Below are 7570 nucleotides of genomic sequence, written 5' to 3'. Positions count from 1 at the left end.
CACTGTTTCCCCATCTATTTGCCATGAAGAAATGGGACCAGATGCTATGATCTTTGTTTTCTGAATGTTGAGTTTTAAGCCAACTTTTTCACTCTCCTCTTTCACTTTCATCAAGAGGCTTTTTAGCTCCTCTTCACTTTCTGCCATAGGGTGGTGTCATCTGCATATCTGAGGTTATTGATATTTCTCCCAGCAATCTTGATTCCAGCTTGTGCTTCATCCAGCCCAGCATTTCACGTGATGTATTCTGTGTATAAGTTAAATAAGCAGGGTGACAATATACAGCCTTGACATACTCCTTTTCCTATTTGGAACCAGTCTGTTGTTCCATGTCCAGTTCTAAGTATTGCTTCCTGACCAGCATACAGATTTCTCAAGAGGCAGGTCAGATGGTCTGGTATTCCCCATCTCTTTCAGAATTTTCCACAGTTTGTTGTGATCCATACAGTCAAAAGTTTTGGCATAGTCAATAAAGCAGAAATAGATGTTTTTCTGGAACTCTCTTCCTTTTTTGATGATCCAGAGGATGTTGGCAATTTGGTTCCTTTGCCATTTCTAAAACCAGCTTGAACATTTGGAAGTTCATGGTTCACATATTGTTGAAGCCTGGCTTGGAGAATTTTGAGCATTACTTTGCTAGTGTTGCTTTATATGCTATACATAGACATCATCAGATGGTCAACACTGAAATCATATTGATTATATTCTTTGAAGCCGAAGATGGAGAAGCTCTATACAGTCAGCAAAAACAAGACCAGGAGCTGACTATGGCTCAGATCATGAACTCTTTATTGCCAAATTCAGACTTAAGTTGAAGAAAGTAGGGAAAACCACTAGACCATTCAGGTATGACCTAAATCAAATCCCTCACGATTATACAGTGGTAGTGAGAAATAGATTCAAGGGACTAGATCTGATAGAGTGCCTGGTGAACTATGGACAGAGGTTCGTGACATTGTACGGGAGACGGAGCAAGACCATCCCCAAGAAAAAGAAATGCAAAAAAGCAAAATGGCAGTCTGATGAGGCCTTACAAATAGCTGTGAAAAGAAAAGAAGCCAAAAGCAAAGGAGAAGAGGGAAGATATTCCCATTTGATTGCAGAGTTCCAAAGAATAGCAAAGAGAGATAAGAAAGCCTTCCTCAGTGATCAGTGCAAAGAAATAGAGGAAAACAATAGAATGGGAAAGACTAGAGATCTCTTCAAGAAAATTAGAGATACCAAGGGAACATTTCATGCAAAGATGGGCTCAATAAAGGACAGAAATGGTATGGACCTAACAGAAGCAGAAGATATTAAGAAGAGGTGGCAAGAATACACAGAAGAACTGTACAAAAAAGATCTTCACGACCCAGATGATCACGATGGTGTGATCAATCACCTAGAGCCAGACATCTTGGAATGTGAAGTCAAGTGGGCCTTAGGAAGCATCACTACGAACAAAGCTAGTGGAAGTGATGGAATTCCAGCTGAGCTAATTCAAATCCTAAAAGATGATGCTGTGAAAGTGCTACAGTCAATATGCCAGCAAATTTGGAAAACTCAGCAGTGGCCACAGGACTGGAAAAGGTCAGTTTTCATTCTAATCTCTAAGAAAGGCAATGCCAAAGAATGCTCAGACTGAAGGAAGACAGTGGATTTCATATGCAACTCTATGATAATCCAAGGAATAAATTGAGGCATCTAGGGAAAAGGCTTACGTTCTTCAAGATGTGTACTTTGCATATTTCCTTCAACTGGACTTTTGGTAAAGGTTGAGCAGGAATCTGGTAGATGCATTAAGATGAGGGGGATCCTTTCACTACAATGACCATTTTAAATATCTTACCATTTTATATGTCAACTGTACCTCAATAAACGGCTTCCCTGGTGGCTAATGGTAGAGAATTTTCCTGCCAGTGCAGGAGACATGGCTATGATCCTGGGTCAGAAAGATCCCCTGGAGAAAGAAATGGCAACCCACTCTAGTATTCTTGCCTGGGAAATTCCATGAACAGAAGAAACTGGTGGGTGATAGTCCATGGGGTTGCAAAAGGATTGGATACAATTTAGCGACTGAACAAGAAGTACCTCAATAAAGCCTGAATTTTTTTTTTTAAGTTGAACAGGAGAAAATTAAATACACAAAGTCTCGCATAGCCTGACATTCAGATATTCTCTGTAGTTGTCTAAGAGAAGTCTTTCAGAATCAATCACAAATGGAAGGATGGCAACCTTTACAAAAACTGAAGGCCTGGTGTCATGGGCATAATTTTGATTTCAACTTCCAGGACACTGAAGCTTAAAGACTTACCTTAAAGACTTAGTTGTTGTTTTAGTCACTAAGTCATGTCCAATTTTTTTTTAAATTGAACTTTAAGATGTATATTGGGTTCTGTTTTTGGTGGAAAAAAGGTCACATATGTTATTTAGCACAACCTTGTGAAATACACAAAGTGATACTGGCGAGGAGCATTTTCTCCTCCTAGTCCATTTCTGAGGACTAACTCGTGAACTGCTCCACTGGAGGAAGCCTTCCTGCAGTGGGTGGGCACCAAGTCTATCGTTCATTAATTTTCTCCTTTCAGCAACTCCCCATTTTCTTTCAGTTCCTTCACGATGTCAGTCCTCCAACAAGCTCCCGCTTCACATACAGCTGGGGGTACGTTGGCCAATTGGAGTAAGCTTTTAATCCTTGCTGAACTTCTTCATCCTCCAATATATCAAATGTCTCATATTCAACCCCAGTACTATATAATACTTCCAGAATCTGTATGCTGAAGCTACACTTAGCTTCCTGTTTGTTTCCTTTCATAAAGAGTATCAGAGAAGCTTTATTTGTCCTTACTTTGAGCCTGTCCTCTAACTTGGGGGCTTTGGGGCAAATCGTATCTAGTTCTTTGATGTTTCTAGCTCCTTAATTATATCAAGTCCTCCTATGAGCTTTCCAGAAACATAGAGCTGGGGATAGGTGGGCCAACTGGAATAGGTTTTGAGGGCCTGACAAACTTCATCTGAGAGGATGTGGAAACTGCTAAACTGAATATTATGTTTGTTAAGAATTTCCACCATCTACTTGCTGAAACTGCAGCGTGGCTCCTGAGGTGTTCCTTTCATGAATAGCATGCAGTGGGCAGCGAGAAATAACTTCTTTGGGGGCCAGTTGAGGTCTTCCTTCAGGTGCTCACTACCACTGGGTGAGAAGGAGCCACTAGATGCATGTTGCTGAACTTTTTTAGCTCTGGGGCCATGGGCACCATCTAATCAGTAGATTTTCTGAGAATTCTTGAAAAACAGGAAGGTGGGAACATAACTAATTTCATATTTTTCAGATACTTCAGGAACAGTTTCTGCTTCCAATTTCACGAATGAAACTTGTGGGAGCTCTTTGGCGAGCTCTGCCATCACGTTGTTCATCTGAGCACACTGAGGAGCTCATGGTGCCCAGAAATGGACCACAAGAAAGAACTTGGCTCTGAGGCGCAGCAGCTCCTCAAACTGCCAGGCTGAGCCGACCTCTACCACGGCTGCCACCACCTCAGCCACCCCTGCCACCATGCTGCCCATCATGTCCAACTCTTTGCAACCCCATGGACTGTAAGCCCTATGGTGGAAACACTATGTAGATGCCCCAAATCTATGAGATTCACTTTGTATTCTGTTTGTTTGTTGTTGTTGTTGTTGTTGTTGTGTGTGTGTGTGTGTGTGTGTGTGCATGGTGGCCTCACCACTCAGCATGTAGGAACTTAATTGCCTTGACCAGGGATGGAACCTGTGCCCTCTGCATTGGAAGCACAGAATCTTAACCACTGGATTGCCAGGGTCCCTTTAAAGTGTACTCTCTGCTGAATGTACCATTTTATGTAATAGCTTGAGTAAATGAAGTACATTGTTCAGATCGTAGATATAGGAGTTGTATAGAACTTTATATGCCACTTTGAGAGAAGGCTATGGGTGAGGAAATTTTAAATTGATTGAGTTTAAATCAAACTCAGTTTTCTGGAATTGACTACAATTATGGTTTCAACCACCAGAGTTGTATCAGTTATCTAGTGTTGCATAACAAATCATCCCATGTTAATGGCTTAAAAAGCCATCATTCATTTGCTCACAGATTCTATTGGTTGACATTGGGCCAGACCTAGCTGGAGAGGCTCTTCTGCCATTCTTGCCTGAGGTTACTTTTGGAACTGCAGTTATCTGGGGATTGCATGAGACTAGACCATCCAACGTGGAGTCATTAATAGGTCTGCTGCCTCAGATGGGACATTTGGGCCTCTCTCTCCACAGTCTTCTTCACGGAATGGTGGAATCTTTCTAAAAAGATTAAGAACAGAAGCTGTGAGGCCTCTTGAGGTCAAGACCAGAAGTCACTTGGCCCTTCTACTACATTCTGTTGGTCAAAGCAAGTCGCAGGACCCTTCCATATTCAGGGAGTGCAGAAATGGATTTCACCTCCGTGTGAATAGCTACAAAGAACTTGGGGCCTCTTTACATCCATTATGAAGGGAAATGCAAGTTCAAAATAGAGATCTAATTGGGTTACAGGTTTATAGGAAAAAAAAGAAGTTCTATATATTATATTCTTGATTTATATGGTTTGAATATGAAACTGCTCCATTTGGTCTCAAAGGGGCTGTGTTGAACAGAGTGTTCATGTCTTTGTGAGGTATGTTTTGACAGGATTGAGAGCTTGCAGAGAGGGTGTCTTCCTGACTCTTTGCAGTGAGTCATTTCTTGGCTGCCTCAGCTCTTGGTAGATGCCCAGGCAAGAAATCCATCTTTAGAGCCCCGTAAGCTTAGGCCCTGTTTTGAGGGGATATGCAAAGAGTATGGGGCTTCCCTGGTGGTGCAGTCTGTAAAGAATCAGTCTACATGCAGGATGATCCCAGAGTCAGGAACATCCCCTGGCGAAGAAAACGACAACCCACTTCAGTATTCTTGCCTGGGAAATCCCATGGATAGAGGAGTCTGGCGGGCTCGAGTCCTTAGGGTCACAAAGAGTCTCAGACACAGCTTAACAACTAAACTGCCACCACCACATAAAGAGTATGACTTTTGAATAGCCTAGGGTCATAATTTATCTAAGTTCTAAAAAGGGTAAAACTTTTGTGAAATTATCTTTTCTTTATGTGAAGTTCACAGTATATGATTTGTTTTAGCAAGGTAAGGCCTGGCTGAAGGTAAATGCAATGGAAGTCCTGGTGACTGCCAAGTTAACGTGCAGGCACAAGCCGACGGAGAGGGAAATGGTAAACACTCTTATTTCAAATACCATATCCAAAATGACATAGGGCAGGGCAGAGTTGGAGTTTGGTATATCCTCTGAAAAATCAATGTGGAAGAGCTTGTAGTTTACACCAGGAAACTTTCCTGTGATCTCCTCACGAAAATAAAATTTCTGCTCTTAGAAATGAAGGCAGGGGAAGAATTCTTAATTTGAAAAATGCTGTTTTGGCCCTTTTCCTCTCTTTGAGTTGCCTTTCCTTCTGCCTCAACACATCAGATCAGTCCTATCTCCCCCAGGATTCTCTGGGAACTCACATCTGGTGTATGAAATGGATTTGGATCCTGTATTTCTGCCAAGTTAGACAAACGTGAGCACTGCAAGATGTGGGAGGCAAAGGAAGCAATTGTTTGTTACCGCACCATTTTAACTTTCCTCCCGACTTTCAGCTCTCATATTCACAGTGCCATTTGTAAAAGTGAAAATTCAGTGTCAATCCTGGGCCCACTTGAGTGTTCCATCCTTTTCCTTTGCTAGCTATATTTGTATGAAGAGACACACCATTCATTTCTTTAGCCTTCGGATCCACTTGAAAACTCTCACCAGGACTCAGACTTCTGTTCTTCTTTCTTCTAAGGCACTATATACATTTTTCGTCCTCTGAGCACCCTGGCAAGTGTGCTGACAGTGATGTTATTCTCTCAAGAGTGCAAACAGTGTTTTCTGCCTGACCATGGCTTCACACTGTCTCTCACTGAGGCCTGGTCAGGCAAGCTGTGGGTACACTTCTTGAGAAGGCTGATTGTTGTGAAAAACCTTTGCCACATAAACAGAAGTAAGGATTGGGTCTTTCAGATATGATTGCCAGCAACTTTTCTCTTATAACCTCTAGAACACCATTGCATCAGTTCAGACTTGTGACTGGGAAGAAATATCAGTTCAAAGACTTAATTGGCTAAGAATGAGGAGTACTTTGCAGCTTGGTGGATGGCAAAAGAACAGAATGCCCCAGGAGCATCTGCCTTGTTTCCCAATATTTAGAGGATTCACAGACTGGCTAGTCTGACTCAGACTCATAAAGGTGAGTTTTCCCCGGAGGAAGCTAGAGTGAGCCTCACTTTAGGTCTTCTGCCTTTTGGAGCACTCTCAGGGGCTTCTGTATTTCTGTATTTAACCTATCAATAAAAAGTAAGTATTGCTTTACCACAAACCTAATTTAGCTAAAATTATTTATTCATTTGTTCATTAATATATATAAGCAGATACTGTCCTAGGGCTAGAGACACAAAGATAGATAAGACAGAATTTCCGCTCCTAAGAGTGAATGTCGTAGGGTGAGGATCTAAGAGAGGGAAGGGGTAGAGATATAAAAATAGATGCTGATAGTACAGAACCCTTTCCCCCACTTTTTTATAATGTGAAAATATACTCTCTTCTGCTATGGCAAGTAAAGGTTTAATTGATTCATTTATTTAATCAGCAAACATTTGCCAATTGCCTGCTTTGCACTAGGAACTGTATCAGATGCTGTGTCTACTTAAAGAACAGCCTGAGGGTAACATAAGGAAGATCAAAGCAGCAGCCTCCCACGCCTCCCTTTGCCCTCTCCCTTGCTCTCTCACCTGGCCCTCTGCAGTGGGCTCCAACAGCACCAGATGAGGTGGCAGCACTTCCTAACCTTTTTTGTGTCCAAAAGAGGAGATGCCCTCAAAGGGGAACTTCAAAAAGAAGTAGAACTGCAATGCAAATATCATCTTCAACCATGCCAATCATTTGTCCTCCCTTGCTTTTCTTTAAATATACATGCTGCTTCATTCAAGGCAGTGAGGCAGCAACTCAAATGGAAGAACAGAAAAATAGAACAGTCAGAGTATGGTAGCTTTGCCAAAGACTGCTTACATCTTTGATGAGTCACCACCTTTAGTAAATGAAAACCAAGCCTCAAAAATGAATGGAGGCTACCTAGGGTAGTAATGGGTATGACCCAGATAAGGGCGGAGTCTTATCTCCTTCTCCACTTGATACCCAGTGAAGACATCTACAAATATTTCCATAATGCTTTTTAGTTCACCAAGCACTTCCCTCCCACACCCCGAGGCCCCAGATACATTAGTTCACTGAACCATACAGAAAAAGAAAAGAACTATTTGGGTAAATAAATGTAGATATTTCTTTTAGGTACTGAGGAGTAGATTGAAATCACTACATGGAAAATGAGACTTGAAATAGTTGAAAAAAGAAGAGGTAGATTTTGTTTGTAATATTACAGAAATATTTCCAAAATACATGAGTGGGTTAAACAAATTAAATTTTTTTTTTTTTTTTTTTTTTTTTTAGCTGGGCCAGGCCTTAGTTGTGGCATGT

The 7570-nt window shown here is 41.5% G+C and overlaps 1 pseudogene; it reads right to left on the bottom strand.

Annotated features, from left to right (window-relative positions):
* Window positions 1-2549: 2549 nt before the first annotated feature.
* LOC138422473 (glutaredoxin-3 pseudogene) lies at window positions 2550-7340 on the bottom strand (annotated as a pseudogene).
* Window positions 7341-7570: the final 230 nt, after the last annotated feature.

This window comes from Ovis canadensis, chromosome 17 (genome assembly GCF_042477335.2).
Source record: "Ovis canadensis isolate MfBH-ARS-UI-01 breed Bighorn chromosome 17, ARS-UI_OviCan_v2, whole genome shotgun sequence".
NCBI lineage: Eukaryota > Metazoa > Chordata > Mammalia > Artiodactyla > Bovidae > Ovis > Ovis canadensis.
Note: the sequence above shows the minus strand (reverse complement) of the source record. Positions and strands in the feature narration are given on the sequence as shown.